Genomic DNA, 5,864 nt, shown 5'->3' with positions numbered 1-5,864 from the left:
CCCTAGATTTTATATTATGTCCCATATTTTTGTGTGATGGCATGGGCATATTTCTGTGAGTTGTCTGCTTTGTTTAATTTTGTTTTTTTTTTCAGGTGGTTAATAAATAAAGTCAATGGCATCAAAAAGTCATGGTAATCGATGGCATAAGAAAGGACCTAATAATCTTCCTATAGGTCAATATACAACACCACCATCACCACCTATTACCGCAACTCTTCAACCAACTAGTACAAATGTTCTTTCTCCTCCAAGGTCACTATTTCATTACCAAATGCATTTTTCATGCCCCCACCATCTTACCAGTTCCACTCCTCTTCTTCCCATAATAGTCTGCATAGTAGCTCTTCATCTATACGTTCAACATTATCCATGCCTATCCTTTTTGGATTGAGAATTGGAGGTCTGAGAACATTAACATTTCCATCCATTAATAGTGCTAAAACGTCTAATGCTGCAACGATTGCTTCCTAGAATCTAAAATTTAAAGAGGTATAGAATATGACAGTAATAAGAGGCTAATTATTACCTCTGATGGTAATGGGTAAGTAACCCTTATGCTTTTCCTTAATTTTTAAAATTTTCAAAAGCTAAGACGATTTAATATAATTTTATTACAAGTTTATTCCCACATATAACATCGGGCATAAGGTTATAGAAGCAACTAAACCATTTTTCACGGAGTAATGGGGTAGTTGGAACAAGATTCGACTCGTCATTAGAATTATTATGTGGAAATAGTTTATGGTATAATCACAATCAAAGAATTTATAATTTTAGTATGCTATCAATGATGAATTTATCTTGTATCCATCAACTCATTTCATAACTTTATACTAAACTATATTTTAGACAAAGTGTGCATGAATTCTTGTCATAAAAATGAAATACAATACATTTTCAAGTTGAAAGAAACTCTACAGAACAAGGAACACTTGTATGAGGCCCAGAAGAACTTAAAAAATCTTGGTTGGTTTAATGATAATGTGTCTCTCAATTTCTTGGAAAAATGGGATATTCCTTAATATAAGGCAAAGAGGAAATAGGCAAAGACAAATAGAGCGTCTGAATTGGGTGGCTCGTTTAGCACTGAAGGTTCGATGAGTTTCACTACCCATCAATGAAGACTGGTAATATAGCTTAAATTTCTAATTTGTTCGGTTCATTTCAATGTTCTAATCATTACTAATCTATTGATAATTATTTCAGTCTAGTGAAACTGATGCTTAAAAATATGTTTAATGGTTTATAAACTCTGATTCTTACAACTTCCAGTCATCTGTTTGAACTTCATATGTTGTGTCTGTCAATAGCTTGCATGGATAGATTAGGTTGTTTTGATTCTTTTTGAGTTGTTTTGACTTTTACTCAATAAATTATCGGCCTTGATTAGATGAGGTATGTTGTTGTTGATGCTGGCCATGATATGAGAACTGGTGGAATTTGTGGGTGTGTATAGTTTCATTTCCAATTCATTTTGGTAATTTTTTGTTTTAGGTTCTTGAATTTTGTTCTTTTTGAGTTGGTTTGAATTTTATTAGATAAATTATTGGCCTTGATCATACGGGGTATATTGTTATTGTTGATAGTGGATCGATATGAGTACACGGGGTTATGTTGCTTGAGTTTTGAGCTGTTTTGAGTTCTACTACTTGATAAGTTATTGCTCTTGATTACACGGGGTATGTTGTTTTTGTTGGTTTTATAGAATTTATTAGCTATGTTACTTGGCTTCTGAGATGGAAATAATTTTCATTACCTAGAATTACTGTTGCTATTACTACTAGAAAGTACGAATCTTGACAGCATTTCTATGAATTGAGGACGATTTGGAGGACAGTTGTCCCAAAATAAGCTAGAAAAATAACCAAATAGTACATAAAGATAGTAAATGATTAAGACAAATATTTTCTTGCTTTAGTTCTTATTTTCTTCTTTGTCGTCTATCATTTCATTTTGCTGTACATGTCTAGCACATCCTATACCATGGAATCGAAGTGAGTTGTTAGATCATTGCTCTATAAGGAAGGATAAAACAGAGTTATTGGATCAAAAAACAAATTTTGACATTGACCTGTTGACATATGTATAAAGACATATATATTGGACTTTTAAGAAGCCCGATTTATGTTAAAAAGACTATGCATATGCTAGCACATGCCTAAACTTAGTAATACATTACTGTTATATTCTTTCTCTACCTTAGTTCCATTACTATCTAGATTAAGATAGATTCCCTTGAGTAGTAGTAATTTCACATTGGGAAAGGTTCAACATGTCGAAAAAGCAAAAACAAAGTGCCCTATCTGTTCCCGATGATGTTTCTATAGAATTTGGGAAAATATGCTTAAAATGTCTTCTAATTCCTCAGGAGAAATAAAAATTTATAGGACTAACTAATAATAACACATTTTATCTCTTTGGTGATATGTTTCAGATGAAATATTTGTTGTAATAGAATAGAAACTAGCGACTATCATTGGAACTTACTTTAGTTATGAAATAATTATCGGCAGCAAAGTCATGAAAAGTTACGAATCTGTCATAAGTTTCATAAAATATCTCATCAACATCCCCAAGTATGTCTACCCCAGGCTTCAGTTCTTTCTCGGGGTCATCCGTTTCATCTTCTGTCGAAACAAAGGCAATATATTTCCCTTTGAAGCAACATTGTCGAAGTAGAAACAACAGAACAAATACATGTAATTAGCATGTTGTTATCTTTCAAGTTTCTCCGAAAAGCACAACAGGTTTAGTGAACATGTGATGAAGTCTAGGTTTAAATAAATAGTGCCAGTCCCTTCTCAAGAAATTGTTTAGACAAAAGAGGACTTAATTACTAGTAAGTGGCATATTTTTTCTTCTTTCTCATACTACAATACTTCAAATACGTTGCCAATGTAGATATATTTATTAATTTGTTTTTACTCCATTATAGTTTCACTTATACCTTCATTGGATTCTTACTTGAATATCCTATTTGTGGGGTTCTATCTTTAAATAGTTAATCTTCGCCTCAAGCTAGGTCTGATAATATTGGATTTGTATTACAAACTTAAATTTGGTAATAAAGAGGTTGAACAAAGAGTCTGTGGAAAAGTTGAACTTCCTACAGAGATTAATTTTTATTTCGCAGCTTATATTATCTAATTTCTAAAATTTTGTAGCAATATTATAAATAGGGGTAAAGAGCCCATTTTTCTTGAGGTCTTCAAAGAGATACATAATAAGAAAAAGACGGACGTTAAAAGAGAAGATTGGGTCAAAATGCGTGCTAAGGATGCATATGTAAGATAATAACTTTTACATACATTGTTTTGTTATTACTCAACTTAGCTTGTTTACCTACTGACAAATAATTTTTATTTCTGAAAGGATTTCAAAAAAGCATAAAAGATTGACATCAAACCCAACCTACTTCAGAGGATGGTACCATGGTCAAACTATCACCTGCAGCTATGACTAACACGTGGACAGCTGTGGTAGGTGGTCCAAAGAAAGGTAGAACCTATGCGACATGGGTTGTCCTATCCTCGAGTAGTCCTTCGTTGCTTCCCAGTTCCTCTTCTACTTTTCAAACTATGGAAGAAATGAAAGTGATGAGAAGGCAAATTATAGAGTTGATGCATCAATGTGCAGCTAACGATTCTAAGTTTTCTAAATTTGAGGAGTTGGTAAAGAAGAACATGCCTCATGTATTTCATGATAAGGAAGAGAGTGAACATGATGATGATTAGATTGTAGTTATTGTTCTTGTTTTTGGTTGTGACATTTAGATATTTAAACTATTTGACTCGTTGTTTTTGGATGTTTTAAAGTGGTTGAATTTATAAGATTTTAGCGTGTTTGATCCTACTGTGAAAAATACATTAGTTGTGTTATTTCTAATCTGAGAGCAGTGTAAGCTAATGAAAGATTTTATTATATAATAATTTTATAGGTGAATATTTTTATTAAAATTCTCATTAAGCTAGTCTGAAGAATAATAATTAAATAATTATTTATTAACGTTCCGCCTACAGTAGTCGAAATAATTATAATTATTAAATAATTATTTATTATATTTTCGACTACAGTAGTCGGAATAATTATTTTACTAAATAATTATTTTTTTAATTTCTGACCATAGTAATCAGAATGAATATTTATTTATAAAAATTCTAACTAAAGTAGTTGAAATAATAATTATTAAATAATATTTATTAACGCTCCGACAATAGTAGGTGGAATAATAATAATTATTAAATAATTGTTTATTACTTTTCTTAGTACAGTAGTCAAAATAATTATAATTATTAAATAGTTATTTATTACATTTCCGACTATAGTAGTCGAAAGATTTATAATTATTAAATAATTATTTTATATTAGTTTATTAATCTTACGACTACGATAGTTGGAATCCTTTTTATAATTATAATTATAAAATAATTATTTATTACATTTTCGTCTATAGTAGTTGGAAGATTTATAATTATTAAATAATTATTTTTAATTAGTTTATTAGTCTTCTAACTACCGTAGTCGGAAACTTCCAACTACTATAGTCGGAAATATTTTTTTGACAAGCTATATTCTGACTAACTTGAAACAGTTTGAAAGTTGTCAAAAATACCATGTTTTCCGACTACATTCTGAAAACATTAGCTGTAAAAAAAATCCTAATTTCTAGTAGTGAATTAAAGATAAGGATATACCTGAAGTTTAAAAAATGTGAGGATACGTGGCCAGCATTTCACACTTGATCTCCCATGTGGTCTCCTCCACTGGGCAGTGTCTCCACTGAACCTTAACTACAGGAACCTCAGTAGTTCTTGATAACACTCACCTTACACAATAATTTAAGTGCAAGGTGGTCATCGTCAATATATATACCCAACTTTGGAGTCGGGGTCGAATCCACGAGGAACAATGTGTTGCACTCAAGTTAATTCAAAATAATAGATAAAATTTAAATTCAAATCATTGGCACAAAAATATAAAAATGCGGGAGACAAGTGTCTACACTAATGTTTCTTTTTGGGTTTTTCTAGTATAAATTCGGGGCTATGATAATTAGGGTTTTAACAATTATGCACGTATCTTGGGATTATGCATTACTAAGGGAATGACTTGTGGGTGTTACTAATCAACATCAATTTAGTACATGAATATGGCTTGGTTCAGTTATAGATTTTGATAATAGACTTTCAGCAAAACATCAAACTTTCACCCATTGATTCTTTCGAATACCTAACGGATGTGTTCAACATTTGACAACCAAATCTCAATTTAGGCATCCCTATTTCTAGGATTATACTCATGGTATAGTTAACTTCACAATCACCCTTATGTATAAGATAGTGAAAATTTAGAAAACTACACTCATAATTGTCTATCATTGCTTTGGTCTAACATCTCTCTTTCAAGGATGATGTGGATTTCTAAAGTAACCTAAAACCCTCATTTCAAAGATGGCCTTGAGCTTTCTATAGTTTGGAGCTTTCACTCATCAAACCCATGTGGGTATTTAGGGCTTTCACCCATAAATCCCAACCATGTTAGCATAGCAATGATAAAATCCATATGTATAAACTACCAAATAGAAGTTAACAATAACAAATCATACTCACTTTAACCCCTATTCACACATAACCCCAGGAGGGAGATCTAGCTATACACGTAAGATAAATAAGCAAAGATATACTCATAATCTCTATTGAAATAATTTATTGGAGCTTAAGTGAATGTCACTTCAAACTTTTCACTCCGACAAATCAATAATGGAATTGAGCTATTCCTTCACTTAGAAAGTCTCCAATGTATTCTTCACCCAAAATCTATGAACTCAAGATCTAAACCTAAAATTGGTTAATATGGAATGT

This window comes from Capsicum annuum, chromosome 12 (assembly GCF_002878395.1).
Source record: "Capsicum annuum cultivar UCD-10X-F1 chromosome 12, UCD10Xv1.1, whole genome shotgun sequence".
Taxonomy (NCBI): Eukaryota; Viridiplantae; Streptophyta; class Magnoliopsida; order Solanales; family Solanaceae; genus Capsicum; species Capsicum annuum.
The sequence above is the reverse complement of the archived record's forward strand: the minus strand, read 5'-3'. Positions refer to the sequence as shown.